Raw genomic sequence first — 8,792 nt, 5'->3', positions numbered from 1 at the left:
AAAAAAAGCAAAAAACTTTGTGACTCATGCTTCAGTCTTCTCAAATATGAAATAAGGATGATACTAACTAGGAATGTAGGGAGGATTCAAGAAAAGTTTACATATGCAAACATCAGCACAGGGCCTGGCACATACTATTTAGTGCTCACTAAATATGTTGGTTATGTATGTGAATATTGCCATTTGGTGGGGGCAGTGAGGATGGAGGGTTACGGAATTGAACTCAGGGGCACTCAACCAATGAGCCACATCATCCTCAGCCCTATTTTTTGTCTCTATTTAAAGACAGGGTCTCTTCCTGTTTAGCGCCTTGCTTTTTGCTGAGGTTGGCTTTGAACTTGCCATTCTCCTGTCTCAGCCTCTCGAACTGCTGGGATTACAGGCGTTTGCCACCGCACCCGCCTTCCCATGTCCCGCCCCCCCCCTTAGAGATCTTGACTTCACCAATAAAAGTGGAGACTTCCAAAAGGCTCCCCAGACTGACTGAGCATGCACACAATCAGCACTTACTACCTGAGGCCTTTCTTCAAGAGACTAAGCTGAAAAGAAAGCAAGCCAGAATTCAGTTTGACCTTAGTTTCCAGCTGAATGCTATTTTAAGGTAAAACTAGGTAGTCATTGGGAGGGGTGGGGTGGAGAGCAGCTCAGTCACCCCACAGAGAGACTCCACTCACTGGCAGGCAAATCACCTGGGAGAGCCCAGCAGTTTCCTCAGGAGATTCAGGCAGAGGACCCCAAACTGGCTTATTTGTGTGCCCATTTCAAGGAGGATCTGCAAAGGAGGGGAATTTGGATTCAGAGACTAAAATGAGATGATCTTTGAACACTGTTCCAGCAAACAGTGTCAAACTGAATTCTGGCTTGCTTTCTTTTCAGATTGTGCAAAGCACTGAGCCTGTGAGGGGGACTAAAAGAAGGGAGATTAAAAGGTATTTAAGGCAGGAGAATTCAGACAGATGCTAAGGAAAATCAGCCCCAACCAAATTCCTGCTGAACCTCAGAAAATCCTTGGAAAAGGAAATGATGTGAATGTCATACCCAAAATTATGGAAAACAAAATGAAGTCCAAAAGGCTGGGGGGAAATCTTACACTGGTGGTGATACAAGCTTCTTGACCCATTTCACCATGGCTGAAAGTTAATGTTGATCAAAATATGCTTCAAAGGGATTTGGATGGACAACTTCAACAGTGGCCACAATCAGTTCAACATTGGCCTCTTCTCTTGTGAAATCTCCTATATGGGCAGTAGGTGTTAGGTGTTGACTTATAAAGGTAAAATAATTCATGAATTATTTTTTAAGTGAGGCTGCCTGAAATCTCGGGAATAGCGTAATGGCCCCACGTGTCCCTAAGAAACAGTTCACATATCAGTGATATGCTGTGGAGTTTGTTATGAGGTTGTGAAATTAGGCTGTCATACTCCATTTAATAAATAAGGACATTAAAATGAGATTAAACTGTTGTTGCTAGAGAGAAATATTTATGCTTCAAGAGATGAAAGATGGGGGTAGCTTTGGCAAGAAACAGAGATGAAACAAGCAGCTGCTATACAAATCTCTGCTGTTATTCTTCCAGAGCATCCCTGAGGTTTCCAGTTCAGGATCTCTTACCCTACACAAAAACCAATCATTCTGCCAAGCTGTTGGCTCAGCATACAATGTAGGAACTAAAGCCATTCCATCATATTAGCAAATTCTCAGACTATCATGCTGCTTCTCTCTCTCTGCCACTCAGTCTCGAGAACAGCCTTTGTCACCCAGCTTTCATCCTTCTTTGGTGGTAAGAGAAAACTCAGAGGGTGTCATCTGGAATCTGAGGCTGCACTCTTCTCCGGGCATTGCCATCCTGTGCACATCAGACTTTACCATCTTTAACAATACAGCACAGTTCAATAGTGTTTATGCCATGGCTCCAGTGTGAACAATCTTCCCTCCCATCACAAGGACACATCTGTTTTAGCATGGATTCCTTTTATTTTCAAATGTCAGCAACTTCAGGAGAGGGGTTCTCATAGGGGAACAACCTCTGAAAACACCAAGTCTATTGGATTCTTACTATTTTGGAAGAAATGGTTGCATTCATGTAGAGTAGCACACCCGGTATAGAAATATATTAAGAAAAAGAAAAAAATTGGCTCCCTCTCTTGGTCACTCAGTGACTCAGATTTCCTACCTGAAAATTAGAAAATTCGGCTCACGTCTGTGTCTCTATGACTAGCCAAAATGTCTGAATATTTGAAAATATGTGGATGTTGGGTACCAAGTATACTCATCCAAGTGACTGACTCACATCTTGGCAACTGAGTCCTGCCAAATAGAAATTCAGCCAAAGATTCCATGGATATTTTTTTATAAAGGCAGAAAAAGGAATTTTGGTATAAACAAAATAGATCCAATTGTTTGTTATGTTTTGAAACAACAGAGTTGGTTAAAGTTCTGAGTGCGCCTTAGTTGGTTTGCTCCCAGGCCACCTGCCCTTCACTCTTTCTCAACCATCACTGTTACTAATATTGTGGTAAAAAAACAAAAAAAACCAAAAAAAACCCAAAAAACCCAAGGCCTTGGTTTAAATCCAGCCTACTAGGAAAGTGATTTGGCCATGCTGAGCCTCAACTGTATCATCTGTAAAGTGGAATGAGAATAATTTACTCTGTGGCATTGTTGTGAGTAGTATGCATAGTGTATGTTAGGCCCCACAATTCATAGTAGATCCTTGATAAATGAACAATGACTAATGAGGGCAAACATAATGTGAATTAGCACCTGATGAGGCAGCTGTTTAAAATACCTCCTACTGTCCCAGGGCTTCTCAAAAGTGTAATCTCTGACCATCTGCCAGAATCCTTCTTGAGGGCTTAAAAGAGACTTTTGGTCCCCACTCCAATTATGTGTCATCAGAGTCTCTGGGAACCATTTCTAACACTCCTTAATCTTCAGATGACTCTTGAGTATCTTAAAATTTGAGAACCAGTGAATCAGACACTGTTTAAAACTTATTTTTAGTCATTGATTTGTAAAGGAGTATGTGGCTCCTCGTGTGTGTCAATGATTCTTAAGTACTCTCTGTGGATCCTGAGTCCTGGGGTTCACATATTCTCTGACAGATCAGATAAGATGGAACCTTGGGAGAGGTTTCAAAAGCTAGCAAAGGTAGTTCATAAGGAAGCTAGATCGCTTACATTATTTGTTTATTCATTTGGTTTGGTCTTTTGGGTTTGTCTTGTTTTTTTTTTTTTTTTTTTTTTTTTTTGCTTGATTTGCTGGCCAACTGAGTAATTTTGTGCTATTATTTAGGCCCAAAATGCAGCAATTACCCAATTCCCTCTGCTATTAAGCAGAATTTTACTCATTTAGTTTTAATAAAATCCCAATTACCAAAGAAGGTGTGTGGTCTAAAACCCACTCATTCTCATATTCCATATCCAAAAGAAACCCTTAAACCAGGGGCAGTGGAGACTTGAGCTTTTGGAGGAGAAAAAAAATTATCCTATTTATGTGACACACTGTGCACAAAGGTGAGACTCCAGACAGCCAACACTGACCTGGGATAACTGCTGAAAAGGCAAAAATGGAGTTGGCAGAGCTGGCAGGCTATCCCAGTGTTCATCTAGCAGTGAAATTAGGGCAGCACTAGGAAGTCCAAGAAATGTGTGGCAATTTCTCTGGCAAAGACTGGGAGCTCCTGGTCGACACTAGAGGAATCCTTATTAAATGGGACCCTGAGCTAAGTAGTGATATGGAGAACCTGGAGAGCAACCACGGAAGGCAATCAAGACTGACTGGGTTTCCAATGAAAAAAAAAAAATTCTTCAATTCTTCAAGGGACTGGCTTCTCCAGGCTTTAGTGGAATAGGGTTGTGGGCAGGGATTAACAGTACATCTAGATAGCTAAGTGAAGGAGTTTGAGTATTTCTAAGAACATCAAATGAAAAGGCTCAGGCTGAATTTCAGCAGAAATTGGGGTTTGAAATTGAAAATCTGGTTGCAGAGGAGAGGGTTATTCTTTTTTAGAGAAAACTCTAATGCAGTTTTCCCACTTCACAGCCTCCCACCCCATCCATCACCTCTACAGCCCCCACTTCTTGGTACAGGGTTGACAGTATGCCAGACATTGTGCTACTTGCTGTTATGTTTTAGATTGCATTTAATTTTCAGAATAACCCTGCATGATGGGTATTGGTGTGCTCATTTATAGAAAACAGACTGAAATAAAGCAACAAGGTCACAGAGCCAGAAAACAACAGGTGAACCCTATTTTATCCCGCTCGATCACTGCTGTTCTAGAGGCCAACATGGAGGGAGGCCAGGGAGTGTGAGAGGAAACTAGAGAGTAATGGGGTCAGTAATATGGCAGTCACCCAAAACAAATGCCCTTCAAAGGCAGGGAGAATGTCATATTTTCTTCTGAATACAAAGAGCCAACTGGGTTTTTAAGCAGAGTAGCTCTAATTGATGTGTGAAATGCATTTTAGGACAGACAGGAAGAAAAATTGCTGTGTTGTTATTTTTAATCTCTGGGGTTATGTTTTGCTTGAACTGGGGTCTCACTATGTTGCCCTAGGCTGACTTTGAACTCCAGGACTCAAGTGATCTTCCCACCTTAGACTCCCAAACAGCTGGGACTATAGGTGATCACTACAGTTTATGCAGCCATTTCAGCAGTCCCAACTAGAGATGGTGACTTGTACTAGGGAGTAAGATGTGGAAAAGTGGGTGAGTGGCTTACAGCCACATTTCAAGAGTAAATAAACAGAATGTAATAAATTGGTAAATGATGTGTTCCAGATCACATAGGTATCAAGAGGATAGACAGAATTTAGATAAATCCCTTAACTACCTGAAAACCAAACTCTGTGATCTTTCCATTGACTGCTGTGTTCCACAGTCACAGATCACTGGAAAAGGTATTTCTGCTTTTCTGTATCTGAGGCCCAAATAGAAAAAATGTCCCCATTTTGCTGAACTTATGACTGAGTTATGTGTGTGCATCCTATAGGACTTTGGCTGTTTCTCTCCAAAAAGTTGGCCAAGGTTATCCAGAACACACAGGACAATGACCAAGCTCTTTCCCAAACACGTCAGTACCTTCTGAAGACTAATAGAGCATGTGACTTGAAGGCCCAGAACAGTTCCAGTGGACATGGCGAAAGGTAAATCTTATGTTGTTAGCTGCACTAGATAGAAGAAGGGAGGAGCCACTCAGAAGAAATGAAAAGACTCTGTGGCCACATTTACACAGCAAAAGCCAAGTGGAAGATTGAGCAATTACCCAGTAACTGCAGGCTGGGGAGTCGGCCAATTTGGGTAACTCAGATAAAAACATGTGCTTTGGCTGCTTCTCTTGCCTGAATTACTCGATAATGGCCCAACTGTCTGTTTTGCTTAGTTGAAGAGAACAAGAAACAGGTCTCAAACCAAGGCGGAGACTTTCTGTGGGGCTGAGGAGCCCACATGAGAAAGGCCGACCTTTGGAGCCTGCTATCAAGATGGCATGGAGAGTTCACAGTGGAAGAGTGGCAGCTCCATCAGGAATCTGCACTAGGTTCCAGAGACCCTCATGTGAACAGTCCCTATTTTGACATATCTCAAAGTCTAGTCTTGAGACTAACTTGAGGAAAATTATAATAAAATACATTGTGTAGAGAGATCATTTGAGAAAATGTTGGGAATTCAAAGGTGGCAATGAATCCATACTGGGGTGGGGTGTGGGGGCGGAAGAATCAGGGAATGCTTCCCAGAGAAGGCACTGCTTAGCGCCACCTCTCCTCTGCCCTCCTTGGTCCCTTAAATCTTGTCCTCTACCTACATGAGTTCAGTGGCTGCTGGAGCTATGAACTCCTCACACACTGTAGCTGCCACAGCTTAGTTTTACCACTGTCTCCTTCTATCCTAACAGGAGTGGCAGCCCATCATAGGTTTGCATTCATGTCTTGTGCAGTTTTCCTGATTTCTTTCATTGTTTCTATGACTGGTCTCCTGCAAGTGCCAGGCTCTGCTGCAAACTGTGAAGCTAAATCCTTGCCCACCAAGACTCCAGAGACAGTTTTACCATTCACCAGACTGTTTTCTGAAAGATAAGTGATGACTAGGAGAATTGCACATGGTCTTGCTTGGAGGATTTTCAACCAAAGATGAAATTTGTGGTTCAAAACCATAGTGGCAAATAGCAGACTCATCACAGTGCATATAAAAGAAATGAGCTAATAACTAGTAGTAGTTCTCTGGAGACTTCACCCTGGTTCCTGGAAGTAAATATTTTGAAACTGAATTTGTAACAATGGTTTCCATTTTCAAATATTGCATCCTTTGTGTTTTAAATAAATTGCAAACATTCTAATTACCTCTGCAAGCTAAATTCATAATTTTTTATACCCAAATCACAGGTGACACCTCCACTGACTCTTTAAGATCAAGAAAGGAGTTTGCACAAAGTAATTCATGTTTTCCATTTGAACTGCAGCTAGAACAAGGGAACTCCCCCTTGAGAGCCTAGATGTTCCTTCCATCTCTGACTTTACTAAAATAAATGGATAAAACACTGTGATCATGAAGTTCCCTAGGGTAGGGTGGTGCTTGCAAATTTTCTGGTACTTCAGCAGCTTAGCGTCAGTTTGCCTTATTTCCTGGCACTAGCCCACCCTCCCAAATTAATTGCTCATGTTTTTACAATGCCTTTTGCATTCCCCATCCCATGTTCAACTCATCCTTTAGCTATTGAGGAAAATGGCATCAAAAAAGGCTAAATGTCCTTATTGTACAGTTAACCCCTGTCAGAGAATATGGAAAATATAAGCCTAGGTGTTTCACATCCAATGCTAAATAGCATTAAAAATATATGGACTGCCACAGGTATGTAAGGTATGTGCTAAAGGCAAGGAAAAAGAACATTTTAAGCATTTGGCAAGAGCTCTCATGAAATTTGAAATTACCCTCGTGGACTTAAGCATGAAATATTATTCTGATTGTTTTCCTACAACTCTCATTCAATAGACTGAGCACTTACCTGGGGCCTATTTTTTTATAGCAAATATTTTGTAGCAAATATTGTAGAACACAATGGAAAGCAAGGAGATATTTTGTTTCTACCCTCCCAGACTCAATTATCCTTCTCCTATTTCTTAACCTCCTTCTTTGTTACCCCCACCCCTCAAACTCACAAATAAATGTACAGTCTACCCCTCAACTCCACTCTTAACCACATTTTGAAAAAGAATTTGAACTTGAAGGTTAAGTACTATACGTGATGACAAAATGAGAAAGGGAGAAGGGTGTTTCCTGCAGTGCTTTCCATTTCCTCTGAGCTGAAGAAAGTCTATCATCCTTGCCATTTGTCACAAAACTCAATACAGTAGAAGGGTTTATAAATTCATTCTCCTAAGATCTCTAGATATCTATAAAAGTAATCTGGTGTTTGCATATTAAAACCCAAAGGCTGGGCTGGGGTTGTAACTCAGTGGTAGAGTGCTCATCTAGCATGAGTTCAGTTCTCAGCACTGCATATAAATAAGCTAATTAATTAATTAAAGGTCCATCAACAACTAAAAAATATATATTTAAAACAATTGGGAGCTGGGGTTGTGGCTCCGTAGTAGAACACTCTCCTAGCACGTGTGAGGCACTGGGTTCGATCCTTAGCACCACCTAAAAATAAAGGTACTGTGTCCACTTACAATTAAAAATGTATATTAAAAAATTTTAAAAACCCAAAGGCTAATTATGTTAATCAATGTTTTCTAAATTTCAGTTTCCTCATCTGTTGGATACATAGTGATGTACAGAAAAGCATTTGAAAAAATGCAAAGGAGCATGTAATAAAGGTACCACTATAATTGTTAACAAAGATAATAGAATATGAAAGAATAAAAGAGTGCTAGGTATAACTGATATCAACTGAATGAGCAAATTTTAAAGAATGTTTGCTTTAATCTTATATACAAAGTAACTAAAAGGGAAAAAAACATGGGAAGGTGACTGTTGGGCTTAATTTTATCCCTTTTACAATGCAAATTAAATCCTTATATCAAATAATAAAGTTTTAAAATATCATCTTTTTACTGTAAAAATGGAAAGAATAATTAAAATATTAACAATTTCACTGGCAGACAGGATAAACAAGGGTTCAGTTAAAACCTCAAACACTGCTGGTAGAGGTGTAACAGTCCAACATTATACAGGGGAAATGAATGCATTTCAACAGACTTAAAACATGCACTCACATCCATTCCACTTCTTAGAATTCATATTAGTGAAAAATTTTTAAAGTGAACATTCTTTTATTTATAAAAAGGTAGTTATGAAAATGCCCATCACAATATTGTTTAAAATAGAGAGTAAAGCATAGAATCAAGAATGTAGTATCTACAATCACTGAACTTCTAGATGCACATCCTGGCTTTGTTACTGGTCACTGAGACCCTGGACATACTTTTCAATTTCCACATTTGTAAAATGCGAGTGATAACAACAACCTGTTCTATGAGGTTGCTGTGTCTATTTAATAAAATACAGTGGAGGCATCTGGGCATACTGAAAGTACTCACATGGTGAGACAATACTAATAATGAAAAATTAGAAAGCACCTGCATATTTAATGCATCATCTCATCCAAAGCAATATTATCTTAGTCCATTTGGGTTGTTATAACAAAATACCTTGGACTTGGTAATTTATAAAAAATAGATACTTACTGCTCATAGTTCTAAGGCTAGTTCAAGGTACTAAGTGTATTGCAACCTAATGATCAAGGCACCAGCAGATTCAGCATCTGTTCAGGGCACACTCCTCATAGATGG

Source organism: Ictidomys tridecemlineatus, chromosome 11 (assembly GCF_052094955.1).
Source record: "Ictidomys tridecemlineatus isolate mIctTri1 chromosome 11, mIctTri1.hap1, whole genome shotgun sequence".
Classification (NCBI taxonomy): domain Eukaryota; kingdom Metazoa; phylum Chordata; class Mammalia; order Rodentia; family Sciuridae; genus Ictidomys; species Ictidomys tridecemlineatus.
The sequence above is the reverse complement of the archived record's forward strand: the minus strand, read 5'-3'. Positions refer to the sequence as shown.